Genomic DNA, 6465 nt, shown 5'->3' with positions numbered 1-6465 from the left:
CGTCAGACAGTGATGTCAGGGATATGAGTTTAAACTCATTGAGACTAGCTGGGCACGAGGATGAGGCAGAGGGATCAGGGGCAGCAATGGGGGGCGCGGACGAAGAGACACGATTTTCTCAACAAAGTAATTAAGAAAATCATTACAGAGAGCAGATGACGGTACAACCGGGGCAGTATCCCGAGGGTTGACGAGAGAGTCCAGAGTGTCAAAGAGAACCTTGGGTCTCCCAATGTTATTGGAGACAAGGTTGGAAATGTACCCGGTTTTTGCAGCCTTCACAGCTCTCTGAAACTCCATTACACAGTCCTGCAGAATCCCGAACGAGACATGTAGCTTGTCCTTTTTCCACTTTCTCTCAGCACGCCTACAAGAGCGTCTGAGCGCACGGATAGAGTCAGTAATCCACGGTTCAGAGCGTGTCTTGGGACTTCTACTCCTCAAGGGGGCGACAGAGTCCAGTATAGAGGTGCAAGTGGAACTAAACAGCGCCACGAGCTCGTCCACACTGAGCGCACCAAGGCCATCCACATTCGCGAGGGTAGAGCCATCGACAGCTGCCGAGAAAAGCGCTGAGATGTCCGAGTTTATCACTCAAAAACGGCGCACAGGAGCACGTGAGGGGGCAACAGCGCATGGGACATCAGCAGTGAATAAAACAGGCATGTGATCAGAAATACAGGCGTTATCACAAATTTCATTTACACAGACAGTAAGGCCATGCGATAACACCAGGTCCAGCGTGTGGCCTTTATTATGCGTCGGTCCCGAGACCCACTGAGTGAGGCTGAAGGAATCAGTCAGAGCCAGGTAGTCTTTGGCCAGAGGACTGGATTCACAGCAGACATGGATGTTCATATCACCCGAAATCATAACATGATCATAATCCACCATGGTTCCAGACAGAAAACTCTCAAACTCCTGGATAAAATCCTTGTTGTATTTAGGTGGGCGATATACAATCGCACACAGCAGAGGGGGAGACGCGTTTAGTTCAAAGAGTTGCAGCTCAAAGCTCGAGTAAATGACAGATGGAATCTGCCGACAATGAAAGCTGGACTTGAAAACACACGCAAGCCCACCACCTTTCCCAGTGGTCCGAGGGGTGCTGAGATACGTACAGTCGGGAGGGAGGAGTTCGGAGAATGGTATAGACTCACCAACGTGTAACCAAGTCTCGGTCAGGAACATAAAATCAAGCCCACGGGAAGTGAAAAAGTCATTTAGTTGGAACGTCTTATTCGCCAATGACCTGGCATTAATCAAAGCCATGGACAAGATCAAGTTGGGAGTCAGACTGGTCGCAGCCAATCTTACTGGGCGCAGGTTATTGGGGACAACCCCATCAGCACGGGCTCTCCCCTGCCCGGACAGCGGTCCTGTTGTTCGGCTACACCAGCCAGAGGCAGCCGGCCCAGCGCGTGGAGTGGGCGCTGTCATCAGCGGGCCAGGCCGCACCGTAAGTCCAAGGGCATTCGGGCTGTGCACGTCAATCTGCACCCATGGCCTCTTGATCTGCAGCGATCGCCTGACAGTAGAGGAATAACAATATCCCCCACGCATGAGTCGCGGATTTTCCAGACAAGACGACGACAGGAGAGCCTTGACTTTCACCAGAACACCACTCCGCTTTCCCCGTCTCCTCCGGCGTTTGATCCGGGGAGAGGCACCAGGTGACCGGCGCAGGTAAGCAGGAATATCTGCTAACAGAGGGGGGGCATTCTGATCTCGCATGTCATCTCTAAAAAACATTTGCATCGAATCAGAAACTCGGATGCTTTGTAAAGTTTGACGATCGTAGGCAAATAGAGCCGAAACATCCCGACAGCAAACATTTAAAAACAGAGCAATGACAAACACAAAACTGAGTAGACGGGCCGACGGCATGCCAAACATACTGGCGCCATCTTGGTTCGTCACAGAAACGCGGTGGGGGGGAAGAATACCAGAGAGACACCACATACACCACACTCCAGCCGTAACAGTCTGTACAATGTTTGTTAATGCAATATCTCGGGAACGCAAAGACGGAATTTCTTCCCCTTTGGTACAAATGTTCACTGGCACTCAAGGATGAACTGCTTAGATCAGTGGTTCTTAACCTGGGTTCGATCGAACCCCAGGGGTTCGGTGAGTCAGTCTCAGGGGTTCGGCGGAGGTCAAGACACACACTCGACCATGGATGTATTAATTAAACTGGATACAGCCACTCCATTCACTGGCCGCTATCAACAATGAAGCCCTATTGAACCGCGCCATCTTGGCAAATTTGTAGTCATTTGACTATTTCCGGTGACTTTTGACTTGCGCAGTTGTGCTTTTCTGGCCTTCCGGTGACTTTTGACTTGCGCAGTTGAGCTTCTCTGGCCGACGCGCGTCCACGAAAAAGTTCACATTTATCTGAAATGTAGACGCGCGTTCCCGGCTCTCTCCGCTTTGATTTAGCAATGAAAACCGGCTTGCATATTAACCTGTTTTTGTCAAATATATCAATTGGAGAAATTATTTTTTGATCCTGGCATCTTAGTTTTAACAGGTTAAATATAATTGAACATGTTTTGTTTGCTAGTAGATGGTATTCATTCCGTTCGCGATAACGTTATTGCAGCCAGGCTAAATTCCTCCAGGGAGCCAGTGACCGGCGAGTTGAAGAGCTTCACTCCCCGCCAGCAGGAGCTCTGGCCGCGGCTACCGCATCTCGGAAAACCCGCTGAGTTCGTGGCTGCTATTTCACATTCGCCCTTGATCAATCCCAATACCGATCCATGGTAATAATGAATCAATCGTTCAGATCAGATGGGCAGTGCTGCATGCATGTTACAACATCATTGTTAGCTTTATTAACATAACCATAGCCTACATTTATCTCTCTAACGTTAGGCTATCCATCTTACACCAGTCGGCCATTCGATAGCTGGAAGCGGTGAACGCCAACGTTGACTGAAAACACCCAAACTCAGTGTATCGTTTCATCTTCATGCTACACATCAACTCCTTTACATTGTATGTGAATAAATTCCTGTTATTCTAAAAATATCCCATTTCTGTCCATTCTTGGAAAAGGCTAATAATTGCTGTCAAAAGATCACTCCAGTTTATCACCGTATCCCACTACCATTTCAACTATGCACAGGAGGTTGTCTTGTGGTCATTTTCATTAAAAAATGATTAGCCTGATCAGTTTGTTGTATGTATTAAGCCCTTTTTGAGCGGTATGCTTGTATTAATAGCTTATAGCTTGCCATACTCACCAACCTTGGGACCTCAGAAATAGGTCTGTTTGAAACTGTATGACTGTACAGTTCAACTGTATGAAAATGCAAAGGTTTCTCATGAATCAGTGATTGTGTTAATTCCCAAAGATGAACAGAAACACCAAAATGAATGGTTTGAATGCATAACAAAATGCAACATGGGCTTTAAGGAAGATGTGATAAGATGGCTTGGGGAAATTGAAAAGCTTCCTTGGAAATTGCATGTGACTGAAGAAAACCCAGACGCTGCAGAGACGGCCATTCCTTTGGCACCTGAGAGTGTACCTGGGAAAATGGTCACACCCGAGCAATCAAAGGAGACAGACCTTCATATGGATGATTCTCCACACTATGATGTTCTCACCTCTGAGTCAAACATGGAGGGAGAGAATGCCTTGCTGGATCAAATACGGCCAGAGGATAGTGCATCAAATATTGGAATTCATAACTCAGGCTCCAGAGTTTCAAGCACTACGGCTGCACGTATCATAGCTGAAGCTGAAGTAGCTGCTCTTAAAGTGAAACAACAACTGCTAAAGGATAAACATGCCTTGGAAGAGCAGGAGGAGCAGTTAAGAAAGAAAAGGGAGCAGATGGAGCTGGAAGCAACCATTGCTGCTACTTTGGCCAAAGTGAAAGTTCTAAGCTCATTAAAAGGATCAAGTGTTCGCAGCAAATGGAGAGCATCAAGAGGAAGTGATGGTATGAATTCATATTTTGAGAGACAAATTGAAAACCCGGCACAGAACCAAGCCAGGCCTTCAGGGGGGGCTGTAACTAGCAGCCAAGCTGTGGCTGCAGCTCCCAGCGAGCCTACAGATGGACGGGCTCTCCCAGAGCACAGCGTGAGGTTATCACAACAAATGTCACCTACCTTGGACGGTGCTGTAACTGGCAGCCAAGTTGTGGCTGCTGCTCCTTTAACACATCATTCAAGTAGTGGAAATGGAGATGGAAATCAAGGAAGGACTGTGACATCTACAGCTACACTGCCTGTTTTAAGCAACAGCGAGCAGAGTAATATTTATAGACTGATGGAAAAACAAAATGAAATCACTGCACTATTACTTCAGCAACAGTGTCTTTCAACCATGCCTAAGAAAGGTGATCCCCTCAAGTACCAAACATTCATTAAATCTTTTGAGCATAATATTGAAAGCAGGAATACGCATCCCAAAGATTTTCTCTACTATTTGGAGCAATATACAAGAGGACATCCAAGAGAACTTGTAAGGAGTTGCCTATATATGGCCTCAGACTCTGGATTCTTGAAGGCCAAATCTTTGTTGGAGAAGAATTTTGGTAACGAGCATAAAATTGCTACAGCTTACATGGACAAGGTTCTTTCCTGGACATCAATAAAATCTGATGACACAAAGGCTCTGCAAGCATACACCTTGTTTTTACGTGGTTGTTGTAACACAATGGATGACGTCAGTTATTTGCAGGAGCTCAACATGACTGCTAACCTGATGGTCATCATAAAGAAGTTGCCATATCGATTGAGGGATAAATGGAGAACTGTGGCTTGTGATTTCCAAGAGAGATACAACAATAGAGCTACATTTAAGAACCTGGTGGATTTTCTGGAAAGGCAAGTGAGGATTGCAACAGACCCAGTCTTTGGGGATATTAAAGACACTCCAGCAGTGAGTAGAGATGCAAGGAGATTGAAGTCTCAACCTCAACCAAAGAAAGGAAGTGCCTTTGCCACCACTGTGACAGTCACTGAGAAGAAACTGCACAAAGGAACTAAGGAAAAGGAGAGTCTGCCTGCTGTGTCCAGATGTTTATCCTGTGGAGGTGGACATGCTTTAGATATGTGTCCACAATTTGAAAAGAAGGCACATAATGAGAAAGTCTCTTTCATAAAGGAAAATGGTATATGTTTTGGCTGTTTGTGTAAAGGACACATAAGCAAAGACTGTAAGAAGCGACTGAGCTGCGCCATATGTGGTCTAAAGCATCCAAAGATGCTGCATATCCACCAAGTGAAGAGGAAGGACATGGACAAAGAGCAGGCAGAACCAAAGAAGACAGAGGACAGTACTGCAACAGTAGAGGGCAGTGCTGCAACCTCTGTGACCTCTGTACAGTCAAGTGGTCTCACTGGGGCCGGTGAAGACAACTGTAAGCTCTCAATTGTAACTGTAAAGGTGAAGGCCAAGAAGGGGAGTGCAGTAGTGCATACCTTTGCTTTTCTTGACCCAGGCAGCACTGCATCATTTTGCACAGTTGGTCTCATGAACAAGCTTAATGTGCAGGGAAGAAGATCAAATATTCTGTTAAGAACCATGGTTCAAAGGAAGATTGTTGAAACAAGCATTGTCTCAGGCCTAGAGATTGAGGGACTGGAAAGCAGTGACTTTTGTGCTCTCCCTGGCCTGTACACACAGAGAGCAATGCCTGTGCATAAAGGAAACATCCCACGTCAGAGCGACATTGAACAGTGGTCTCATCTGAGGAATGTACGCCTGCCTGAAATTCACTCTGAGATTGAGTTACTGATTGGCTCAGATGTACCAAAGGCTTTGGAACCACTGAATGTCATCAGGAGTGTGGGAGATGGTCCATATGCAGTGGAAACCATTCTTGGTTGGACGGTCAATGGGCCTCTAGGAGGGGAAAATGATGTCCAGGAGCATTCTGCCAACAGGATATCAGTTGTGAAGCTTGAGGAATTGTGGGATCAGCAGTTCAAGACTGACTTTCCTGAGTGCATTAGAGACAACCATGAACCTTCAAGAGAAGATGAACAGTTCTTGGAGTTGGTCACAAAGTCATCCAAAATGGTCGACGGCCACTACAGTATTGAATTGCCTTTAAAGACAAACCAAATCTGCATGCCTGACAACAGAAGTATTGCTGAACAGCGCACACTGAACTTGAAGAGAAGGTTCAAGAAGGATTCTGTGTTTTATTCAGACTACACCAACTTCATGTCTGACATGATATCGAAAGGGTATGCAGAGAAGGTACCTGATGAAGTCTTGGAGCGCAATGATGGCAGAAAATGGTACCTACCACATCATGGAGTTGTGCATCCAAGGAAGAAAAAACTTCGAGTGGTCTTCGACTGCGGAGCAATGTTTCAGGGAGTGTCGTTGAATTCCCAACTCCTGCAGGGACCGGATTTGACCAGTTCGTTGCTTGGAGTCTTCGCCAGATTCCGGAAAGAGTCTGTGGTCATTGCTGCAGATATTGAAGCAAT

Source organism: Borostomias antarcticus (assembly GCF_949987555.1).
Source record: "Borostomias antarcticus genome assembly, chromosome: 2".
In the NCBI taxonomy this organism is placed as follows: Eukaryota; Metazoa; Chordata; class Actinopteri; order Stomiiformes; family Stomiidae; genus Borostomias; species Borostomias antarcticus.
The sequence above is the reverse complement of the archived record's forward strand: the minus strand, read 5'-3'. Positions refer to the sequence as shown.